We start from the raw sequence: 19,161 nt of genomic DNA, 5'->3' as shown, positions 1-19,161 counted from the left end.
ACCCAGGCGATGGCTTGGAGTACAGCGAGGCGGCCGATACCATATAAGAATGTTGCTGAGGGTGCAAAGCCAAGACCACCGTTTCACCTTCCAACGGTCTGATCCTGATGTCCAAACGCTTGTTCATAGGCAAGGTGGAGTGGGGTTTAAGAGACAGCTTTTTTGCCACTGCTAAACCATCCTTTTGTAAAGGACTACTCGTACGGTTTGTCGGAGGGATACAATCTCAGACAACACCCCAGTCTCTTGCTGCTCTTGGAGGGACATGGGTACCATTAAAAATTCAGCAAGACCAGCCATGAGGTCATTAAATGCTTTTGCCGAGCCTGACATTTCCTCCTCATCGGTATCTTGGTGGGGAGACTTTACTTCTAGAGAATCAGGCACTGGAGCCAAACTGTGAGGTGCATCAAGTGACTGAATAGGCGTAGTAGGAGCGGGTTGTGCTGCTGGAACCAAAACCACCACCTGCAGAGGTGGTGGTGGAAGAGGAGGAGGGGTCATTGGACCCAACCCTTGAGGATATGGTTGAGGCCCTAGTGGTCGAGCCTCTGGAACCACCTCCTTGATCACATTTTTCATTATGCCCGCCATCTACAGGAACTTCATCAATAACAAACCAGTCAAAGAACCCCTCCTCAGATGACGCCTGAGATGGCAAATGCCTATGTGACACAGCCGTTGGAGTATAAGTGCCAAAGGCTGTTGGTGGATAAGTGGGTGCAGCAGCTAGAGTGTAAGTGGCAACAGGCCTGTCAGAACCTTGTCTGGTATAGTAGGCCGCAGACTCAGCCCTATACCCAGACAGCAATGTATCTGCTGTACACCACAGCGATGGAGGCCGTTCTCTTGAGCCCTGATAGCCTAATGGTGGATGACTGCCTGGCTGGCTGAAAGGCCCACTCCGAGGGAGAAGAACCTACTGATCATTGTGAATCTTCCCAGGGCGTACGCCCTGGTGTATCCATTAGCCTGGTTGCCATACTTGGTTAAGGTCTCTCTGTGATACTCAGATGGTTTGCGCGGAGTCGAAACCTGCTCTTTCCATGAACATCACTGATGCAAGGCTCATTTCACCAGCCCACAGCTCCAGGACCGCATGGAGGGGCACTCCTGGGCCCGGCAAGGCCTAATCCATCATGGCCACCACTGCCTGACCCTGTCCTGCCTCATCCTGCCTGGAAGCAGATTCTATTGGACCAACATTCATTCAAATCCGGCTGCCAATGGAGCCAGAAGGCGAACACCCACCTCTAGCCATACATAAGGGGCACCAAGATTCCAGTCTGGTCCGGTCTGGATCCTGGAGGGCTCTGGTGGCCCTCCCCTACCGTGGCTGCAAACATCTGATCGTTCCTCGCTTGTTGCCGGTAAGCCTATTACCAACCACGTACACCAGCCTTCAGTATTACGCTCACTTAATCACCTCCCCCACTCTCATCCCGTGGACTTCTGAACGCAGCCTTTATTGAGCAACTTATCGGCATCTATGTCTCTATGCTGGCCGTCCACATTGTCCCGACTGCCCAATCCACCCGATCATATTGGGCTATGCAATCCCTACCCCCACCTACTCATCATTGCCTCTATTGGCTCCCCTCTTGAATCCCAGCGTAAGTAGAGGTTCCGCTTATGTAGCCGGTGCCCTGGCTACAAACCTTGAGTCACACCTTTCACTTCCTCAGTATCGCATCCCACGCCTCCAGCGTCCCCACTGCTCCATACCGAACTGCATTGCTCCGTTTTACCACCTCAGCTACAACTCTGCCATAACCCAGCCACTTGCAAATGACAATCCTCAGATCCTACAAGGACACTATAGCTAAACTCCTTGCATATGCACAAGCCATCTTTACCTAACTGTATACTTGTGCTCACCATGTCCTATGTAGGCATTCCTGATTTAGCTCCCTGTAACGTGATGAGAGGCTCTACCAGTGTGTATACTGCATCTTCTTTGTCCTGTAATTAGCGCCTAGATGCCTCAGGGTTTAGGGCACTTAAATACATGCAAAAAAATGAAGAGCCCAGACCTGTAGGCTCTTTTGTGCCCTCTGAAAGTATTCCCGTCCTGTGAATGACCTCAGACATGGTTCTGGTGGACTGATGTCCTCAGGCCTGGTAGTCTTATTGCATATAGGTGTCCCCTAGGGTGTACAACTGGTGGTAGAGCTTTGAAGCCCCTCAGACTTCGGTTCCTCAGCGACTTGCCTGGTAGAGTCCAATGACCCCTCTGTATTTGTACCAGTAGCTCTAGGGGCCTCAGGCACACCACTGGTGTGAGAGTCACTAGGACCCCTCTCGGCCAGAGATGGAGTCCCTGCGCTGAGGGGGAAAAGAGATGACTTACCTGCTCCTTGGATTTCTGTCGAGTGAAGGCCTTCTGATGCTCCGTCGGGGACCTTGAAAAGATTTCCCTCCAACGCGCCAGCCGGTTCTTCAGCAAACGCTGAGTCAGAGTCACAAGAATCCCACCAGTGTTCAGCCCCCAGACACTCTAAATGGAGCAAAGGGGGTCTGAAGCCAGGAAGTATTTCTCACAGGATGAGCACCTGGAGAACCAGCTTGGAGCCAACATACACCAGGGAGCAAGGTGTCAGAGGCAGAAGAAAAGATGACAAAACTGTTGCGCAGCACAAAATGCATGCGCTATACAAGGAAAGTCTGATTCTATCTGAGCAGAACAGAGGACTGAGGTGAGGCACCAGTGGGCAGGGCTAGAAGGGTATGGATACGCCCACGGCCTAGTGTGCTCTAAACTTAAAGGCAAAGCAATTATTACGAGGCAAAATTGTACCAGTCCCTTCCCTGCACTGTGATGCCCACACAGTTTGGAGGAAAGAGGTTGGGACGTAGGAGTAGGCCTGAGGCACCAGTACCTGGATTATAAAACCCTTACATAGAGTGTAGGTCAAGAGCCAGTCAGATAATAGGCAGTGCAGAGCACTGAATGCCACTTCACATCCAATTGTCCAAGACCAGCTTAGTGCGTGCTTATTCAAGTATTTTTGGGCCTCTGATACGGAAAATATGATTTCCAGGACAGTACCTGTGAGGCACAAGGGAAATGTGGCCCCTACCTGTGTACCTGGAAAACTACATCAGGTAGTTCACCGACCTGCCAGTTCAGATTCATAGCTCTTCGACAGCTGGCAGCTAGATGGATTCCCCCATGCCTCAGCTAGAAATGCCAAGTAATTTCTGAACAATGCATTGGGCCCTTTGCCTTTATCGGGTTGAATATTGTTGAATTAACAGTCCACTGAATAATAATTAAAAAGGCACTGGAGGATCAGATGCATCCTTTCCCAGACAGCTGCCAGCTTGTCCACCAGGACAGGCTACTAGATGCTCCCTTTGCCAGTCTGCAGTCAGCTAACTATTCCACAATAGCATGGCAATGCCAGAGATTGGGGGACTCCATGACTATTCCAGTGGGAGCTCACATTCAGGATTTGTGACAATAAGAGCCATGTATATCAGACATATCACTTAAAAAAAAATAGTATGCAACAAGATTATTAAATTACAATTTCTGCTACTCCTGATTTTTTTGGAATTTCATTTGTACAGGTTAGGCTCACTCGTGGGGGAGGGGGAGAGAAGAACAGGGTGGTGCTTTCATGCACAGGGGCAAATACTGCAGTAGCACATTCAAACAATACAGTTATCAGTTTTGCGTACTGAGGCATGTTGTGCATTATAAAAATTAAATATAGAGTATGGTACATTCCTATCTCAGAACAAACTACTTGGGCAAATCAAATCAAACTCAGTGCAACAGAGGCCTAGATTAAACACTGCAGAGGGCAGGCAGTAAGGGGCGATCTTGTGCCAAGTCATTGGACAGGTATAGAACACTCAAGTGAGGGCTAAGTTTGTGTTGGCTGAGTGGCTCAAAAGGTTTGCTACAGGTTCCTTCAAAAGAAGGAGACAGTATGTGCAAGCTTTGGCTCTCTATATTTTTTGGACTCCAACTTCCATCAGCCCTATCTAGCAGTGGGTGATAGCAGGTTTCAGACCCCTGATTAAGCTTGGGGGTACAAGGCTTTTTAAGGTTGGAGATTAAAGGTAACTGGTATTAAATAATGGCATATGCCACTACAGGACTCGTTTAGAAGCCACATCTCACATTTTCTCAAGGTCATTAGCTATAAATTCAATTAGTGCAAAGTGCTAATTGAACTCTGATTTCATTTGCAGGAAGGTGTTAGCAGGGAAGGTGCACTAAAACAGGAAGCACTGTGGTAAGGGCAACCATTGCAGTCCACAAGGAAAAAGGGACGGGCGCACGAATTTAAGAGCATGCTATTCATGTTGACATGAAGAAACATTACAAGCATTGTTAACATGCCTCTTCAATATTCTCCTCCTGGACACATTCGAACACACTTTCCAAAAGACTGCAAACAGTACACGATCGCCCATATGTGGAGAACCATTAGGCAAGGTAAATATGGCGATTCTAAAATGTTGGGTTACTGTTTTAAATTTGCAATAGCTTGTTGTTTCAAGTTAAGACCAGAAGAACTCTAAAAGTTAGGATTTTAGTAAAATATAGGATAAACGATCCAATGGACCATAACCAGAGTACTAAATAGTGCAGAAAGTTACCTGAAAGAAATTGGCTGAAAACTAATGCAAATGATATTGATCAGAGCAGCCATGCATGTGTTTATTTAAAGAGTCAATTATTTGTACCCCACAATTCAGTCGCTCACCAATGATGTGTGTCTTAACGCACAGCAGCGTTGATAAGAGGCTACAGAAGCTGGCTCAATGTATGTTCATGAACATGGATGAGCAGAGCTATTCATTAATATAAATGAGCTGCGAGTCGACTGTCACAAAGCTACCTATATTTAAAGAACAATTTATATACAATAAAAATGAACAGGAAGGAAACAAACAAAAAACTGTCCATGGAGCTAGTGTATATTGATCATGGGAGTCGCAATGAAAGAATCCCCGTATAAGCCCCTCGCCAATTGAAATGAGGTAAGAAGCCTTTTGAACCAATATCATTTATGTTTTTTTTTAATTTTGTATTCCCTTTTTCCTTAGGATCATCTCATTTATACCTCTTGTGCTGCAACATCTTTTGGCTGAGGAATTAATCCTCTGTAAAATAAATATTTCCTCTTCTTGTCTGGACAGTTGGTTTCAATCTTTAACTGGTTTATATTTGCAACATAAATCGGAAGGTCTCAACTCCCCTGCCGTAGCCCCAACACTTCATTATCTAGTGCTGGAACATCTGCCTTCCTGGCATTTTTCACACCCAAAGCTTCCATGGCACTAGAAGAAACAACTTCTGGAACAAACATTCTGTCACAAGGTACCACCAGGTTGGCTTCTGGAAAGACCATGGAGCTTGGCTGAAAGCTGGCAGCGTTGCCCTTAATTAGGCAGCTCTTGGAGATTCTCAAGTGGCTAAAATGTAGATGTCCAACCTGGAGCCCAGCTAGGGAAGGGGTAGTGGAGATAGGTAGGTTAAGCCTCTTCTGTATAGGCTTTTGCCTTTTTCTTCTTCTCAAGTTTTCCTATGTAAGAAATGAGCAATAATGTTAAATAGCCTGGTCTCAATGTTCCCTCACGAAGTTGTCTCCAGACATGGAGGCCCCTAGAAAGAGAATGGTTAATCCAGTCTTGGGCAAGAGTTTCAGATACGCTTTGCATCAAACGGTACTTTAAATTACCTTAACAAGGAGGCAATAGTTACTTCACTAAAGCTTTGATGTAATCCTTCCTTTCCTCTTAGAGGTGTGATCGTATTGAATGAAGGATTGTATTCCTTTGCCTAATTTCCCTTGTTCATTCTATCAATTTTCTGGTGCAGAAAAGAACAGTGTGAAGACGGATGCCAAGAAGAATGGAGCAGAAATGGGAAAAAAACAAGCAGACAGATCAGAGAAGCATTTCTTAAGTCGTCCTTTTCTCTTCTGGTACATGTGTCGTTTTGGAGCTGTAGTAAAAATGGAGTAGCAACTCTCTGCAGACTCCAAACAAACTACTACCAAATGCGCAAAATAGGAGACGCCTTAAGTAGGCTATGAATCTCATTCTGGCAACTCTTGCGTGTTTTCAAGTCTCAAGTCATGCAAGAGGTTTCGGTCAACTCTTTCATGGGTTTCAAAATCCCATGTCAGACAGGATTTCGGGGACCATTAAATTGCTGAGGTTTTTGGATTCTGTAGAACGTGTTCACATCTACAGAAAGTGAGGATCATAAGCACCCATGCTCCTGCGCACGTGGATTTCCCTTCCCCTGCTCCGTAACCCAGCCTGGTCCCTCCTCCCTCACGTCCCGTCCCCCGATTGGTCCTTCCTCCCCTCATATGCCCCACCTCTACGCGGTCCCCCTCCTGACAGTCAGGACGATCCATCAAGGTAAGAGGCAGTGAGTTGGGCCCCATTGTATTGATTTGGCATTGTGTGCATTTTAAAATAAAACAGCGCTTCTGCGCACATGGATTTCCCTTCCCCTTCTCCTTAGCCCAGCCTGGTCCCTCCTCCCTCATGCCCCCTCTCCAGAATGGTCCTCCCTCCCTTTTAACACTACCTCTTAGGGCAGCCCTGCTGCTAAGGGCCCAAGGCAAAGGGCAGTACTGTAGCAGCGGCTCTAGACAGTGTCTACAGGTGTCAGCAGGGAAGGCCAGGGGCCAGCCACTAACACACAAAACCCTAACCGCTACTTTCCCTACTCCTGTGGAACATCCATGTAATAAGCGCACCTTCCACCTAGCCAGCCCTACACCCCAAGCCCAAGGGTAACCTACACAGCCCACAACTACAGCCAACTAGCACAGGCTGCAAAGTCACCCCCACCGAAACCAGCAGTTGCAACAGGCCACAGCACCCTGAAAAACCCACACGGAATAGGCTGCAGTCAACCAGCATCAACAGATAAGGTAGGAACAATTTTCTATCTACAACGTATACAGACACCTTCATACGAAACGTCCTGTACCAAACTGCATTGTGAAGCTTAGGCATCTCTCCCACTATACAGCACTCTCAAATCTCAGTGTGTTCTCCTATACCAAACTGCACTGTGAAGCTTAAGCCTCTCTCCCATTATACAGGACCCTTTCTAAGTGTGCTCCCCTGTACTTGAAACTGCATTTGAAATGTAGGCCTCTCTCCCACTATACAGGACCCCATTCTAGGTGCATCCCCATAGCAAATTATACTGTAAAGCTCAGGGCTCTATCCCACTGTACAAGCATCTTAAATCTGTGTTCTCCTGTACCAAACTACATAGCGAAAGCTAGGGCCCCTCTCCAGATATACAGGACTCTCAAATCTCAGTGTGTTCTCCTGCACTAAACTGCACAGTGAAAACTAGACCCCTCCATCTCAATACAGAATTCACAAGTCTGGGTGTCCCCACCTGTACCAATCTGCATTATAGAACCTAGCATCCCCAACCACGCACAACTCGCATCTTGGTGTGTTCTCCTGTACCAGACTATACCTAGGTGTACTCCCCTGTGCCTGAACTGCATTGTGAAACCTGAAACTCTCCACCTATGTACACGAGAGCCAACTCTAGGTCTTCCCACCCTTAGCCTATAATGTTAGTCCTGCTACACTGAGGCCGAAGCCTGTCTGGGTGCTCCATTCCAGGTGCACAATTGCTGTCTAGGTGTTCCAGTCTAAGTGTTCAATTGCTGCCTGACACTCGGAGGCCTGGACCTTCCGCCCGATATCTAGATGCCTTAAAATTGGGCGTTAATTACCACCTACCTCTCCCAAATTAAACTTCCCCCCGTAACCTAGGTGTCCCTAACCTGATACTTTATCACCGCCTGCCTTCTGCGAGACCTAAAACCCTCTCCCGATAGCTAGGTGTCCCAATCCTGACCACTGCTTGCATTTGCAGAACCTGGACCCCACCTGCTGCGGTCCAGGGATCAGGAATTGAGCTGCTCAATCATCGCTTGGCTTCTGCTGAAAGCTACATCCCTTCGGACATCCGAAATTCTACACCCAAGAGTACAACTCATTGTAAACCACCTGCAAAACCTAGGCTCTCCACCTGTTGCTTCCCACCCACCTGGATATTATCAGTTCCTGTCATAATGAATCCTAAGAACCCGACACCCCTTAACAGCCAGTAACCAACAAAGCCAATACCTACCATAATCCCCACCCTAATTTACTGCACCCATAGTCCATAACTAGCCGCACCACCCTGCCACGTACAATACTCCCAGGACAGCCCTCCCGTTACAAGAGAAACACCCCTACCCAACCGACTGAACAAAGACACACCCTCCAAAACTTCCAGACGCAACAAGAGGATTAAAAGCAACATTAGCTTGGCACAAGGAACAACAGTTGGACTACTGCCCGTATAAACCCAACACCCAGACCATCCCCCCCTTCCAGGGACCCAAAATGCTGAGACACAGAATTGGACGCCGACAAAGAGAAAAGGAACACAGTACAAATAATACAGATGCACAAGCTCAATCACCCCCAGCAGAAGACGCCTTCAATACAGAACACACCCTACCAAACAATACTAGAGCCAGTACAAACATTGTAACAGAAAAATCCTGATATCTTACACTGTACCTCGCACCAACCAAAGAACCTAGATACAACAACACTGACATTTCCAGACGGATAAAAAATCCCCCCGAATGGAACAGAAGAGTGGACCCAAGAAGAGAATGGGATGACTCCAACCCCCTTACTTCCTACATCACGAGAACAGAAGAGCACTATCGATACCCACACCAAATGCTAAGAGATAACGAAGCAATAGAAGTCAGCAACCCAATTATCAATCTCACAGACCGATTCACCAACGAAGCCGCCTTCAAAAAGCCTCAACCAATCAGAGTGTACATTAAAACTGAACATCCGCAAATCAAAACTGGCAATCCACAAGGACCACTTGGAAATAAAAGCAGACGACCCATTAAACATCAAACATCAATAAATACGAAGCCCTAATTATACGTCTATCAACAAATCCCAGAACAAACCTTAAATTCATATTGGTATACAGACCACCAAAGTATGATGCAGCCTTTGTAGACACCTTCATAGTAGCAATCACCAACCTGGCTGTTGAGCATAACCACCTGATTATCCACAGAGAATTCAACATCTGGTTTGATGAAGAAACCACAACCTCACAAAAATCTCTTACAAGCCAACTAACAATAAAGCTACATCAGCTGGTCAAAGGAGCAACCCACACGGCAGGACATACACTAGAAGCAATCTTCGCCAACAGAAAACAAACTACCACTGCGCCACCGATTCAGATCCTCTGGAGCGACCACCTCATCATTCCCTTCATAATCACACTGCCATCCCCAATAACCAAAAAACAGGAAAAGCTACCGATCATCATGAAAAGAAACATGAGAACCATAAAACACTCCAACTTTACGGAACTACTGGAGATCACCAAACCACAAGCAACAACTATGGATGAAGCTGACCTAGACACTAAAATAGATATACTTCACAACTGGATCACCACAGCAACTGATGAGATCTCCAAAGAAAAACCTTTCAATCCATCCCGCAAAAGAGAAACAGCAAAATGGTTCACCCCACTAATAGGCACCATGAAAAGGAAAAAAAGGAAACTAGAATGGAGGATCAATAAAGACTGCAGAAAAAAATTCAAACTTCTTACATACCCGTCATGCAAAAAGGGAATACTACAAGAGAATCCTCAAAGCAGCAAACACCCAAAAAGAGCTATTTAAAATCATAAACTAAATAAAAAAACGCAAGCTCCAATACCACTGAAGAAACTATCGAGTAACCTTGCAGACCATTTAAAAAATAAAATCATGACCATCCAACAGACCATACAAAAAAGACCATGCAACCAACACTGAAGACACCCACTGATGCAAGGAACACCGGAACAAACTCTGAAACTTCCTGCTCATATCAGTGGAGACTTTTGTCAAACTGAAATCAAAGCAACAAATCAGGCTTCCCACAGATCCCTGCCCCCCCCCATCCCCGACATCTACAAATCAATCCTCTCACAAGGAACACCAATAGAATATTACAGGAATATCCTCAACCAATCGATCGCAACAGGGACAGTGCCACAATCCTTCAAATCAGCTTACATCGTACCACTCCTCAGGGATACAGCAGGAAACGTAGAGGACCTCTCCAATTACAGACCCTTCTCCAACATCCCCTACCCAGCTAAACTCCTGGAAACACATCTATAGAACACCACCTATTAAGCCAGCCACAAGTAGGCTTCAGACCGATCAGAGGAGCAGAAACAGTACTTATCTAAATCTGGGATGATCTAAAGGCAAACGCAGACTCAAACAACAGCACTGCCCTGATACGTTTAGACCTCTACGCAACATTCGACACAGTTAACCACGACAGCCTCATCATGAGACTGGAAGAATTCGGAATCACCGACAATGGCCAGAACAGAAACAATATGGAACCTTCAAATCAAGCCCAAGGATCATCCTTCTCGCCACTGCTTTTCAACACTAATTAAATCCATCGGAATACATGGCCTCACCTGTTACAACTACGCTGACGACACACAGTCTATAAAATACAAGACTCACAAGACGAAAATTCAATGCTAGGTAACGGCCTTCGTGAAATGTACAATGGATGAACCCAAACTACCTCAAACTCAACCCAGGCAAAACAGAAATAATGATCATCACAAAAAACGGAGAAGACAACCTCTACATCCCATGGCCAACAGAAGTTTGTGAAACCCCAGCCCCATCGATTATAAAAAACCTTGGAGTCCTGATGGGCAATGAACTCACTCTAGAGCCACAAGTAAACACCCTAATCAAGAAGTGCTTCTTTCTCCTGCGAGCGGCTAAAGGATCCTGCCATTCCACTCATTCACCAGCAAAACCACTACCGTCATTGCTCTCACGTCCAGATTAGACTACGCCAATAGCTTATATCTAGGCATGCCTTAACGACTCCTAAATAAACTCCAATGCATACAAAATGCAGCTGCCAGACTGCTCCTTAAACTACCTCGAAGAGAAGACATCGCACCAGCGCTGAAAAAGCTACACAGGCTACCCATCAAACAGCAGATCAAGTTCAAATTAATGTGTATAACACATACAGCAGTCCACAACCAAGTCGCAGAGTTCCTAAGAAAAAAAATAAACGTACATCACAATACAAGGCCCCTCAGAACCAGTAGCGACCTGCGTTTGGAACCCAAATCGTACATCAAAACTTGGAGGATAATCTTTCTCGCACCAAAAACCTGGAACAAACTACCAAAGAACATACGGAACACAAGAGATCACCTACAATTCACGAAACTCCTCAAATCCTGGCGCACAGCAGAACTAGGCTGAGAGAGGAACCTATCCCCTAAGTCTTTGACCCTTAATAGAAGTAAGGCAATGCTAGAACATATCCAGTTAACTGACGATAGACCATCTAGAATCATACCAAAAAACATCCACAGATCCATTGGGAAGGAAGGCAATGTATGACCTAGAATTAATACCTTGGCCTAATTGTAATCACAGGCAGGCCCAATTGTAATCACAGGCAGCAATGGACCACAGACAGTAAATAGATAGGAAAGAGTGGGAATGATAATATAACACCAATACCTAAGTAGGGATATTGCTCGACCACCAGGGTGTATTAAGGTCAATAACTTAGCTGGGCACCAGCCTCGCCATTGCCCTAGAAACTAGACAGTCCGGAAAGGGAAGACAAATAATATACCTACCCAATTGACCACCAACAGTAAATAGATAGTAATAAATAGATAGCAAGGAGCAGGGGAATGACAATATAACACCACTATCAAACTAAGGGATAATGCTTGCCCAACCGGGTGCACTAAGCTCAAATAATTTAGCTGGATACCAGCCACACCATCGCCCTAGAAACTAGACAGTCAGGAAAGAAAGAAAGAAAGAAAGAAAGAAAGAAAGAAAGAAAGAAAGAAAGAAAGAAAGAAAGAAAGAAAGAAAGAAAGAAAGAAAGAAAGAAAGAAAGAAAGAAAGAAAGAAAGAAAGAAAGAAAGAAAGAAAGAAAGAAAGAAAGAAAGAAAGAAAGAAAGAAAGAAAGAAAGAAAGAAAGAAAGAAAGAAAGAAAGAAAGAAAGAAAGAAAGAAAGAAAGAAAGAAAGAAAGAAAGAAAGAAAGAAAGAAAGAAAGAAAGAAAGAAAGAAAGAAAGAAAGAAAGAAAGAAAGAAAGAAAGAAAGAAAGAAAGAAAGAAAGAAAGAAAGAAAGAATATACCTACCCAGTATGACAACCGGATACATAAAAGAAAACTACAAGGATTAAGAGACCTATAACCCACTAACCAAAACCTCAAATTTCTGCATATTTAACTCACACAAAAACCCATATAACCACTTCTCTCACAGCAAACCGCACGCACTTCACCACACCACAACAACAATCAACACAAATTACAACAGCACACAAGGACTCGCTTCGATACTATATTGACACCCAAGTTCAGCTCACGGTGAGCACCGAACTGAAGCTGCCAACCGGCCACCACCTCTCACTTTTCTATGTCCTCTTCACCTAATAAGCCAACCCCACCTCTTTGCTTACAGATCCGCCTGGAGACGGTGCGCTCTGCCTGTCCGACATTACAGCCCTTCAAAAAAAAAAAGTCTTTACAGTAAGGTGTTTGAAATCACAGCTATGCATGGGCTCAAAAGGTGGGGCCATCAGCAGTGCCAATATTAAGTTTAGGTCCCTCAATGGCTGGATTATTGGTACTGGCAGATAGCAAAACACTGATCCTTTCTGGAATTGTATTACAATTGGTCTTCCAGTGAAATAATGCTGCTCATGTTCTACAGGAGGATGGATAGCAAGGTGAGGCATTGCCTGAAGTTGGATACCTGGAAGCCCTCCCTCACCAACAACAACAAAAGCATTCCAACAATCTTCCTACTGAAGCAGAGAAAAGGTTGATTGCCTGCGGATCGCACCATCTACAGAAGCGCAACAACCTGTACGAGTAAAGCTTCTGTGTCTTTCTACTCCTGGCATCCACCCCAAGGTCCAGTAGCTCCTCAGGCCAACCAGGACACTGGAACCTCCAGTACTCAGGGGTCAAACCTCTAGCTAAAGGCCATCTGAAATTGGTTGACCCTGCCAGGTTTTAGAGTAAAAAGCAGGCACTGAACGACTGGGATCCTCCAACACACCCTGCCATTTAGATTATCATGGTCCCCATAACTGGCCACCTTAGATCCACTATTGTCATGTTTACTGCCCGAGCCTCCTCATGGACCATCTGCAAGAATGTGTGTACATTTTTGTGAAAGTACAAGGGACCCCTGTAGGGCATCATTCAGCACACCCCCCCGCCCCCCTGGGCACTTCCCTGGAATAGAACAGTGGGCATTATTTCTCGACATTGGTCACGAACAAGTCCACCAGTGGTTGTGGAAGATATGACCCACTCCTAACTGGACCGGAGACCAGTCGTGTAGCACTGACCATCTCCTGCTGAGAGCATCAAACCTTACATTGCTCTTTCCAGCCAGATGTAAGGCCTGGACCTAGATGTTCCTTATAATCAACTACAGAGGCCGGGCCTCCCTGCACAGCTGGAGGAAGCCCACTGTCACACAAAGCATCATAGTGGTGTTCTGATCAAGACAATCCCACTCTTCCCCAGCATCCATGATTGAGAAGCGGGGGGTGCAACCTGCTCACATCCCTAAAACACTGATGTGGAGCCTTACCTCCTCTCTGACCAGTTCTACCATACAACGAAGGTTGTCTAGGTAAGGCCACCCCCCGCCACCACAAGCCTTCATGGAAGCATACATGACTGCATGTGCTGGAAAACCTAGCGTACAAATGGCTCGCCCACCTGAAGATTCTCCCCACTGTACCAGCAACTGTAGCCAGTGATCACCAGTAACTTATCCTACAACTACCCAATAATCTGGTTCCAACTGAACCAGCATGCCCACTGGAGCCTTCTGATGTGAAACAAAGGAGGACATTTGGTCTAGCAGCCCCAGGAAACATATGAGCTGAGAGCATGACAAACCTTTTTAATATCTGCCTGAAACCTCTCGTACGGTGATAAAGCCTTCATTCGTGTTTGTCCAGCACGGCTCCTGTGAACTGCAGCTGCATGATAAAGGTCTGATTTAACATATTGATGTTCAGCCAGAAATAGAGAAGGCGGGTCAGCCCCATGGCCTGTTACAGCACGGAACACCCCCTCCCAAGGTGGGGAAGAACTCTATACCTGTCAGCCGCAATTGAATACCACAACAGCATCGACTCTGGTGAATACCCTCAGAGCCAGTGAAGCACTCGAGGGGACTGAGGATCATGAGGGCCACTGGGGTTGGTTTGATGGTGGTGTAGACAGCGAAGATGCTGGCGACTGGACACGCAGGTTTGGTTTGATGTGGCGACCGATGGTCAGTGCTCAAGGATCCACCGGGGTCAGTATGACTGGCAACGACGATCGGAAGTTAAGATGCAACAAAGAGCTTGTAGTTCAAGCCGATGCAATGACACGCTTTGCTAGCGCGGTGCAAAGTGAACAGGTTCAACTATGCAGTTGGAAGAGCTCAACAAGTGTTAAAGTCCTGCTGGTTCGAAATGTGGTGGACCTTGTCTGATGATAGTTTGAATGGTTTGATGCAATGAAACAGAAAGCTCTTGGCTGTCTTGCCTCTTAAGATGCTGCAAGTCCCACACTGGGGTCTCAGAGTAAAGCTGAGTCCTTGTTCTCAAGCTCCCAGTAAGGGAGACTGGTGCACACTTGTCAGGGGTCCTTTACCACAATTAGGTTGAGGGCAGCAGTGTGAGTGACAGATGCAGGTCTTGTTCCTGCAGCAGGCTCACCCTTAATGTGCCATAGGTTTGAGTATGGAATAGAGCTTGCCTCTGCCTTGCACACTCAGTCTTCACCTCACTTGTGGAGGGCTCTGGAAAGTCAACTCTCCCAACAGAGGTCCAACAAAATTATTCTTGGACATTTGTTCTAAAGTGAATCTAAGAAGGAGTAGGAGACCTGTTATTTTGAAGGTAAAGGCCCCCAGGTGATTGACCTAAAGCTGGCCTGCTCTCAGGGTCCAATTGTCACAGCGCCACCCGCCTTACAGTCCGGAACTCGCCTGACTTGGAGTACCTTGGCACATATGGACCATCTCCCTCGGGGTCCATGGCGACCGCGACTCCTCCCCGGCTTAGTTTCATGCGTGCTGCCATCTTGCACACTTCACGCATGCGCGGGAGCCCAGTAGCCGATTTCCACGCATGCGCTGTTCATTTTGTTTGTTGCGGTTGCCATGGCAGCCAAGGGGAAGCTGCCAAGCCTCGTTTTTAGCCAAAAACAAATAGAAGGAAAGTACACTCTGCAATCCACGCATCACAACTTTCCCTGCTTGTGGATTACTGATGCTCCATTGCCTGTTCCCTTGTTATCTGTAGCTTGTTCTCCGTCACCCCGTTTGCCAGCCTGCCCGTTACTCCGCTTGGCTCTTCTCTATGGGTCTGGCTCTGCTCCTCCTTTCTGGCCTCCTTCTGCTTCCTTACCCTGTACCTTACTGGGGCACCTACTCCAGTGCTTGCACTGTTCTGGCACCACATTAATTTCGTGGGCGGTCCTTCCTGTGGTGCTGAGAAAGGACTCCCGACTTCTGGCTCAGTCTCCATCCTCAGACCAGGGGTCGGTGTGGGCTTCAGACCATACCACATAAGGACCGTGGAGTAGTGGAGCTGAGGGCAACCTGGCTCACAGAAGATCAAGACACAGGTATTCGGGATTCCCGGGGAGCACATCTTGACACCAACCCCTGTTTTTGGAACAAGTGGACTGTGTCGCATCCAAAGAGCCTTGTGCTACAGGAAGTGGCAGGAACAGGATGGGGGATATAGGCACAGAAACAAGACAGTTGAACATTACTCTAGCTGTAAAGAGCTCCTCCGGTCTTCACTAACCTCACCCCCTTCCCTTCTCAATAGAATTAAAGGCCTTGTTGTGAAGTCCTGCTGTAAACGGGTGCGCTCCATTGATTCCTGTTTCTAAGACAGCTTCCTGTGGAGTGGCTGTCTCGCTGGGGAGGGTACTACTTGCCTTCACAAAGGGACAAAGAGGGTCAATTCCCAAGGCTACGGACTTGCTAGCAGTAGCAAAGACAATACGGACTTGCTAGCAGCAGCTTGCCTGGGGACAATACACACCTTCATAGCCGAGCTGGGCTCACAGGGCCAACGCAATATCAAACTGCAGTGGCTGTAATAATTATGAGGAAAACCATCCACCATACATAACTGAGGTACCAGGACAGTAAACTCCGAAATATAGGGGTTTGGTACAGGGATGTATGTCTTAAATGTCACCCCTGCACTGTAAAGACTGGTCTGTCATGGCAGCTGTCGACTGGGCACCTATGAACCCGCTCTGTGCTAGTGGAGAGCAGGCAATGCAGATCAGGCTACTGATGCAGTAGGGCACAGTTATACACTATACTTTTGAGATGGAGCATGTGCACATGCAGATTCCCCTTTCAGAGATAGAATATCTTTTTATGAACTAATGAAATCAAAAAAGCGATGGCTGCTACACCCTTGCCAGATGGCAATCCTTCACATATGCTTAAGAAAATTCCTTACATCTGAACTCCATCTCCAGTTCAAAGCATCTCCAGTTTCTTCATAACGTGGCTGCCTCTGCAATCGTTTGCCCATATTGTTCTGAACGTACCACAGATTCTGGAAAACCTGCATTGGCTCCCCCTTAAGCATTGGGTTCTCTTTAAACCCTCTGTACAGATTTTCACTGTCTCACTGAAATCACTCTTAACTGCCTCCTCACTGCTAAACTTCACCATTCTCAGCCATTGTTACCTCTTCACAAAGTTAATCTTGGCTTTCTTTCAGGTCCCAGATGTCATGGGGTCCATGCTATTTCTTATATGGCACTTACCCTCTGAAACAATCCCACACTGTATCTGCATCATTCCTCTCTATACAGGATTCTGCTGGAAACTGGCTTTTCTAGTTTGCGTTTCCCTGCTAGACTTTCTACTCAATACCCTTGTAAGGTCAGCACCCAAAATCTACCTGTGATGCACCAGCTCTTTATAAAAAAAACGACCTATAATAAAGAACCACATTTATTGATTGGCTCAAGAATGATCTTTCTATAAAAGCAAAGTATCTGAATTGGTCTACAACCCACATATACCTGTACATTTTTAACAGCAAGGTGTTTCAACACCATAATTTGCTTACTGCCTTTGTTTCAGCCTGTTCATGCTGGAAGATCGAGAATGAAATAAGTTTGAAAGCTTTGTAACTGGCATCATTGGCCCAGTATAATAGGATCTGCATTTAGACAAACCAGTCTGGATCGGACAGTTTCACACTAAGCCCAGCTACATTTTAAGTGAGCGATATTTTGATAGAATAAACTCTGTAATACTGCAAGCCGGTATCTTGCTTGGGTCAAGCAGCAACGAGATGTTTCATTTCCATGTGGCTTTAAAGGGAGATGTTCCTTGCCCAGCTGGATGGACGCCAAGGAGTAGAGAGTAAAGTGGATGGGACATAGGAGTACATTAAATGGCTCCAAGAGATTTGAACCTGTCCCACTCTTTTCCTTGCATTGTGGTAACTGTAATCCTGCACTTATATTGGAAAAGCAAAACAAGTACCGGAATGTCCCTCAAATACATTCACCCCACAATGGTCTACCGCTACACCCCCTCCCTCCCCAAAGGACTGAACAAACCATCACACCTGTCATGAACAAACATGTAATTGCACATTACCCTCTCCATGGAATTAGCTGTAATGCGATAAGACAGAACAGTGTTAGTGTTAACTTACTCTTAAATTAATTTTGTGATGCATTGCTTTCCTTATGTTAGCAATATAGAGCACAAACATTGAACAGACCATGAACCACGCTCCTAGCTGGTATGGAGTTTCAAACTGGTCTAACTTCATCAGATGCACCCTTATGCAACCTCAGCCATTTGCATGCTTGGACTTGTAGTTTTGCTTTTTTATTCACTTTGATAATATGAGCCTACAAGTCACAGCATGCAAAGTGATGTTTGCTCAAAATCCATTTCAAGACAAAAGTGCTTGCCATGTTATTGCATCAAAGACCTTGCACCTCTGATCCTATCGGCCAGCATATTAGACGCTGGGTCTTAGACACACTGTTCTGCTGATTGCCTTAAGACAGTTTTACAAGCAAGTATAATAAACACTGATTTTGGATTTATCTGAAAACAGGAAATCATAAATATACCTATGACACCTTCCCATGATTAATATGTCAAATCTGATACTAGAGAGGGATCTTATTGTTTAACTCGTGTTCGGCACACCCACCGTGAGACTGGCAAGGATGGCTCCATCAATCAGTGGGAGGAAAGCTCTTATAACCCATCCTACGTAACCCATTAGTTTAAAAAGCTTATGGAGAAACCAATTTGACTGGGCAAATGAAGAAGATCTCCTGCTGCTGAAAGTGATACCATACCATGCTCAGTATTTCCAAAATCCAAGACTTTACAGTCCCCTTTACATATTTTGGAATAAACCGTACTCAGTACAGCATTCAAGCTGTTGAGCAGTTAGCATGGCTGTATGAAGGACCAGCTCTGGACTATGCAATGCAAGTGGAGTGTGTTATTTCATATAGAAAAAAAAAATGCTAGTTGGATCCAATTGGAGCAACAGATGCAGTTCCTCTTTATTTCCCCAAAATGTCCCAATGGTTATATTGCCCACTGTGTTCCCATTTACAACAGGTTCAGCTTCAATGTTTTAATGTGGTTAACTTGGAAGTTAGAGTGCACTCAGATTTGTGTGGGGTTATCCATTTTCACCAGGAAAGCTCACCACTATCTTTTCATGGGTTAGTGTTCACTTTGAGGCTAGAACAGTGTCCGGTATTAAATTCGGAAATGAAAACGTGAAAAAGTTGAAAACCGAAAGTGACAAATGATTTGATAAAAATAAGCAACCATTAAAAAGAATTAGGAGGAAGAGGTTATGTGGGTGCAGTGGGGAAATTGAGCAGTGGCACCTAATTTTAATATTAAAAACTTTTCTCAAAGGGCAGAGAGGCATGCATGGCTTGCAATTAGTCAATTCCTTTCCAGATGACAAAAGTTCAGACTTTGG

Source organism: Ambystoma mexicanum, chromosome 6q (assembly GCF_040938575.1).
Source record: "Ambystoma mexicanum isolate Mex_15411 chromosome 6q, UKY_AmexF1_1, whole genome shotgun sequence".
In the NCBI taxonomy this organism is placed as follows: Eukaryota; Metazoa; Chordata; class Amphibia; order Caudata; family Ambystomatidae; genus Ambystoma; species Ambystoma mexicanum.
This window is presented reverse-complemented; position numbering follows the sequence as displayed.